Source organism: Panthera pardus, unplaced genomic scaffold (genome assembly GCF_024362965.1).
Source record: "Panthera pardus isolate Hobbes unplaced genomic scaffold, ASM2436296v1 HiC_scaffold_2, whole genome shotgun sequence".
In the NCBI taxonomy this organism is placed as follows: Eukaryota; Metazoa; Chordata; class Mammalia; order Carnivora; family Felidae; genus Panthera; species Panthera pardus.
In genome coordinates this window covers 6,071,177-6,077,451 of record NW_026526765.1, presented here as the reverse complement: position 1 = coordinate 6,077,451, position 6,275 = coordinate 6,071,177, and the positions used below count along the sequence as shown (strand labels likewise).

The 6,275-nt window shown below is 45.4% G+C and overlaps 1 protein-coding gene across 4 annotated transcripts in view; it reads right to left on the bottom strand.

Moving 5' to 3' along the window:
* Positions 1-5,999: 5,999 nt before the first annotated feature.
* MTRR (5-methyltetrahydrofolate-homocysteine methyltransferase reductase) overlaps positions 6,000-6,275 on the bottom strand; it is a 32,618-nt gene continuing 32,342 nt past the window's right edge. For all 4 annotated transcript variants that reach the window (XM_053906874.1, XM_053906872.1, XM_019450812.2 and 1 more), the window contains one exon: positions 6,000-6,275. This exon is cut by the window's right edge and continues 318 nt beyond it. The gene's annotated coding sequence lies outside the window, so the exon portion shown is untranslated.

Here is a 6,275-nt window from a genome sequence, read left to right as displayed (position 1 = left end):
CTGTCTGTGGAGCACGCCTAACAGCTTCTGCTTTGGTGCTGCCCGATTCGAATTGGTTTTTGTTCAGATAAAATCTTAGAATCTTCGCTATGCCTCAGTTGATCTTTACCAGTGTATACAACGGAATATTATTCAGCCACGAGGAGGAAAGAAATCCTACCATGTGTGACAAAATGGATGAACATAGAGAACATTATGCTGACATAAGCCTGACAGAGAAACACAAATACTATATAATCTCACTTAAATGTGGAATGTAAAAAAAAAAAAACAAAAACCCAAAAGGCCAAAGTCCTAGAAATGGAGAGTAGCCTGTGGTTGCCAGGGGCTGGAGGGTAAGGAAATGGGGAGACATTGGTCAAGGAGTCAAGTCTTCAGTTATGAGATGAGTCAGTTCTGGGGAATCTAATGTACTGCGTGGTGACTACAGTTAGTAGTACAGTATTGTATACTTGAAATTTGCTGAGAGTAAATCTTAAGTGTTCTCATCTCACACACACACACACACACACACACACACACACACACACAGATGGTAATCCTGTGAGGTGATGTGTTAACCTGATTGTGGTAATCACTTCACAAAACATATGTATATCAGATCATCAGATTGCACAACTTATTCTTTTATTTGAGAGAGAGAGAGAGAGAGAGAGAGAGAGAGAGAGAGGATCCTAAACTGAAATCAAGAGCCACACGCTCAACCAACTGAGCCACCCAGGGGCCCCTATATTTTCAATACATACAATTTTATTTGTTAATTATACCTTAATAAAGCTGAGAAAATCTTGAACCATTAACTTCGGCTTTCTGGTTTTCTATTGTATGTATTTTTTTCTATTTAATTCCATTCTTCTCTCATCTTGATAGATTCTTTTATATTCTTGGAGTTTAATTTACTGGTCATTTTCTAACTTACCAGTATATGAGCTTTCATTATGGACTTTTAAGCTTTTTTAATTTCATAATGTAACAATTTAGACCCACAGATTTAGACCCAGAACACTGATTGAGTCATATACTACAAATTTAGGTATGTCCATTTTTTCACCAAAATGTTTTCTGATTTCCTTTGTGATTTTTCTTTGACTTGTGGGTCATTTTGTGTATTGCTTATTTTTCAAATATTTGGGGTTTTTTTCTAGTTTCATTTTAGTTCTTGACTTTTGGTTAATTCTTAGAAAACCTGTCGTATAGTCTTCGTCTTTTTGAAAGTTGGTCTATTCTGGCAGATATTCAGTATAAACTGGAAAAGAACCCTGTTTAGAAAGTATTGGTGTTATATAGGTCAACCAGGCCCATTGGTTTTGTTGCTTAAAATCTTCTAAATGTTAACTGTTTTGTCTTTTTGTCTGCTCATTCTCTCCACGACTAAGTGTGGTATTATATTTCCCAACTCAGATTTTGATTATTTATTTATTTATTTTGAAGTTACTATTCAGTTTTTACTTCCCTTTGCTGCCAATTTTTTTTAAAATTTTATTTATTTTTGAGAGCTAGAACAAGTAGGGGAGGGGCAGAGAGAGAAGGGGACAGGGGATCTGAAGCAGGCTCCGTACGGACGGCAGAGAGCCCAATGTGGGGCTCGAACCCATAAATCGTGAGAACATGACCTGGTCCGAAGGCAGCCGCTTGAGCAAGTGAGCCACTCGGGCGCCCGCCCAACTCAGAGTTTAGATTTGGCTTTTCCTCCTTTTAGCTTTTCTGACAAATGTATATATTTCGGAGGTTTGTTAGGCACGTATGTACTTAGGATTTTCACGTCCTCCTTATTCATTCTAATCACCATGAACATATCTCCACTAGCGTTTCTTGAACTTTTCTTTTTATGTTGATTTCACTGCATCTGCTTTGTTTGCACAGCACGTCCTTTTCCAAGCTTTCAGACAGTGTGTCTCTTCTAAACAGCATCTGCATGGGTTTGCTTAATATTCTTTTATTCATTGGGCACCTGGGTGTCTCAGCCAGTTGAGCGTCCAACTGTTGATTTCAGCTCAGGTCACGATCTCATGGTTGTGGGATCGAGCCCCGTGTTGGGCTCTGCACTGAGCCTAGAGCCTGTTTGGTCCCCCCCCCCCCCCACCCCACCCCGTCCCTTCCTCCCTCCCTCTCTAGATACATAAACATTTTTTTTAAAGGAAAAAAAAAATATTTTTACTTGTTTAGTACATTTAACGTAATTACTGAATCCTTGGTTGGTCCCGCATGCTCATTAGAAATAAAGCGAGGATGTGAGCTTTACGAGGCTTGGCTTTCCAGAAAATGTTACATTCGCTGTGTAATTCTGGTCACGCGAAGACATTCCATCATCTAAACAGCCCTCTTGTGTAAGTGATGCCCCCCTTATGTAACACACGCATGTGCCGAATCTCAGCCAGGGCCTACGGTACCGTGGAGGAACAGGGGAGGTGGGCCTAGATTTCTCTGCACCTCCCCCACGTCCTCAAATTCCCTGCACACCTGACGTTAGTCAAGGCAGATACTGGTTAAGATCTCTGACTCTCGTGACCCTGTCTATCACGTCAGCTCTCTATGCGATTTCGCTGTTCCAACCTGGGACCCCTCCGATTCAGTCTCGACCAGAGGAAGCTCTCAGGAGCGTAGCGAGATCAGGTCACTCCTCCAGCCAAGTGGCTTTCTAGACACTCAGAGGAAACGCCATCATCTCCAACAGTCTCAAGGCAGGCACAGTCAGGCCTCCCCTTGTCTCTTCTGTTCCTCACATTTGCGACACTGTCCTACATCAGGGCCTCTGTCCTGTCCCCTCGGCCTGAGGAAATCCACAATGGCTGGCTCCCTGTCCCTCTCACGTCTTTCCCTTCCCAGTGAGGTCCTACTTGCCGGTACTCGAGATCTCCTCCAGACCACTCTCTCCGTAGCCTCCACCTCCTTCTCAGACACGTATAACCGGTACGTCTATTTATTCGTTGCTGTCTCTCCTCAACGTAAGAACGCAAGCTTCCTGGGAACAGAGGCGTTTCATCTGTTGTGTTCACTGCTGTAGCCACAGTACTTTGAGCAGTACCTGAAAATGTATACTTTCAAGTATCTGTGAAGTGGATGAAATTCCCCTCTGGGTACCGTTCTGGCTGCACCCCACGTGTACATTTAGTCCCTCAAAAGAAATCCGCCCCAGATACTCCGTAATCCGTTTTTATTTCCTCCTATGCTATGGATCATTTGCAGGTGTTTAAAATTACGCTGTTCTCTGTGGGTTACTTTTTATAGTTCATTTTTAACCCCCTAAGGGTCAGAGAACAATGCCTTATGTTATGCAACCTGTTTTCTCTTCTGGCCTCGTTCATAATCGATTTTAAGTTTCAGGTGTATTTCAAAGCAAGGAGGGTCCCAGTTTGTCGGATGTGGCACGTACACCCAGTTTTCTAATTATCGAGCTCAAATTCTCATGGTTTTTTTCTTAATCTGATTCAGTTTAGAATCCATCAGGACAGACATACAGATGTGCTACACAGAGCGAAGAACCTCCTGGGCCCAGTCGGCTTTCTAGTGACAAACCCCCATTGCAGACGGCTACCCCACGTTCCAGTTTTCACTCATCAGCGTCGTTACTGAAAGTAATGGGTCTGAGAGCGGCTCGTCAGAACAACTGAGGTTAGGAAGCATCTCTTACTGGTAACACCAGTGGTGCTCCAGATAGGACGGAATCTGGACAGAGTAATTCAGAGGTAGTCGCCACCCGCAAAGGTCAGACTATCTAGCAAGGCCCTTGGGTAGTGCCTGAGACATAGCCCTAAAATAGCCCTGTGTCCCCACTGGGTTGGAGGGCAGCTCACGGCGTCAGGAGGAACAAAATCCTGCCCCTGGCACATCGAAACCACCTCAAACTTTTCCTGGAAGACGCCGTGGACCATCTAGAGAGAGAGACCCGGAACCCCACTAAGCTGACGTAACAGGCTCCAGGAGCTGTCGCGTGTCGGATCGCGAACGCGCTTTTAATAAACACGGTACAGGATCTGAGCTGACACCTATCTTCACCATGACTCACCGGCGAGGCTGCGAGGGAGCTGACCGACCTGCTCTAACACCTGACACCCAGCAGCGTCTAACAGGACTAACCTGGAGGCCGTATGCAGACAAGACGGCTCAGGATGGGCTCCACCGCCACCAAAGAACATGGTGCTTTGTCCTTTTTAACGTTCTCATCTTAAGTCCTTTTTGGCTGATATATACAAGCACGTGCTTATCATTAAGTCTAACTGGATTTGTTTGATACGTTCTGTTTTTTTAGATTTGTTTAAATATAAATTTGTTATATATGAATAATATAATTCTATATATAATTCTAAATCTATAAAATAACAGGTTAAATAGATTTGTTATAAAATATACGAAATAAGACTAGAGAATAATGTAATAAACAGGCATAAAGCTTTATCAAATCTTAACATTATTTATTTTTCAAAATGACCAGGGACCTGTGACAGGTAGGTTTGTTTTATAAATGCCAGTCTCCTGAATAAAAAACCAGTGAACATCAGAGCCTGGAAAAATCAATACCCTTTTACGTTTTTTTTTTTCTGTAGTGACAAATTTTCCAAGCATTGGTCACTGGGAGCTGTCGTCGGCTCTTGGGCGGCTGGAAGAGCACAGCAGACGGCGGGTGCCTTACGGACCATGACTTCTCACGGTGCCGGAGGCTAGACGTCCAAGAGGAGGCTGCCGGTGGGGCCCGACTCTGCAGAGAGCCCTCTTCTGGCCTCACACTGCGGGCTTCGTGTCCCCCCCCCCCCCCCGCCCCAGGCAGGAGCCAGGGGGCCCTGGGGGGCCTCCCGTGTCAGGGTACTGATCCCATTCCTGAGGGCTCCACCCTCGCGACCCAAGTGCCTCCTAGAGGCCCCACCTCCTACTGTCATCACAATGGAAGTTAGCACGGGAACACATGAATGGGGGTGGGGGGACATAAATATCAGACCGCAGTAGGAATTTTTAGAACACAAGGACACTAATTTAAGTAGGTATTTTAAGCCTAGGACACAATTTGAGTGATAGCATGGGGTTAAAATAATGTAGAAAAACTAAAAACTATGCCAAAAGGAGCAGAGGAGACGAACGGGGCGGGGGGGGGGGGGGATGGAGGTGTAGTTTTACTAAAATATGTACTTGCTCGCATCTGTAAACTATGCAAATTTCCCTAAATTCTGGAACTAGGATATTAAGAAGCAATTGTGGTAAGTCATATAAAATAGAATTTTATTTTTTTTTTCAACTTTTTTTTTTTTTTTAATTTATTTTTGGGACAGAGAGAGACAGAGCATGAACGGGGGAGGGGCAGAGAGAGAGGGAGACACAGAATCGGAAACAGGCTCCAGGCTCCGAGCCATCAGCCCAGAGCCTGACGCGGGGCTCGAACTCACGGACCGCGAGATCGTGACCTGGCTGAAGTCGGACGCTTAACCGACTGCGCCACCCAGGCGCCCCTAGAATTTTAAAATATAGGTCACATTTTTAAAGTCATTTAAAAAAAATCTCTATAAGCATTACCTTAGTATTTTTTTATCAGAGATATAGTCTTGGCAATAAATAATCATTTGACAAGGTTATACAGATCTTCCTTAACTTACAGTGAGGTTACAGCCCAACAAATGCATTCTAAGTTAAAAACTTCAAAAGTCGAAAAGCATTTAATCCGCCTAAGCTACCGAACGTCACCGCTCAGCCCGGCCTACCTCACACGCGCGCCCGCACGGACGTGAGCCCTGAAGGTGCAGCTTAGTGCCGACCACCTCGATTTACCGAACGCTGCACCGAAAGAGACAAAACGTTTGCGCGGGTACAGACGGCGGCCGGGCCTAGGGACTCCGCCACGTCCCGCAAACCGGAGAGCCAGACATCACTCGTCCCCGACCCAGGGAAAGAGCAAAACTCGAACTGTCGAGTACACCTTCTACCGGATGCGAACCGCTCTCACCCACCGTAAGGTCAAAACGTCGGACGTCAGGGACTGTCTGTGTCCACAAGTAATCACACACCACACACGGTTCATTTTAATACATGAATATTCTTTACGGTAGAGTTCACGTAAGAATAAATTATTTTCACGTGGCTTATAAAAACTGCCAAATTAAGTTCACGAGCTTTAACTATCACCCGCTCGGCTCTAGGGCCCACGCCCCGTCCTGGGAAGCCTCGTCGCGTACAGACAGACGCCCTGTGAACGGACGGAGGGACCTGTGACGTTCCCCAGGACGCAGTGGCCGGCCCGGGAGGCGCCGGTGTAGGGGCCGAAGCGCGGTGTGCTGAGCGGCAGGGGCATT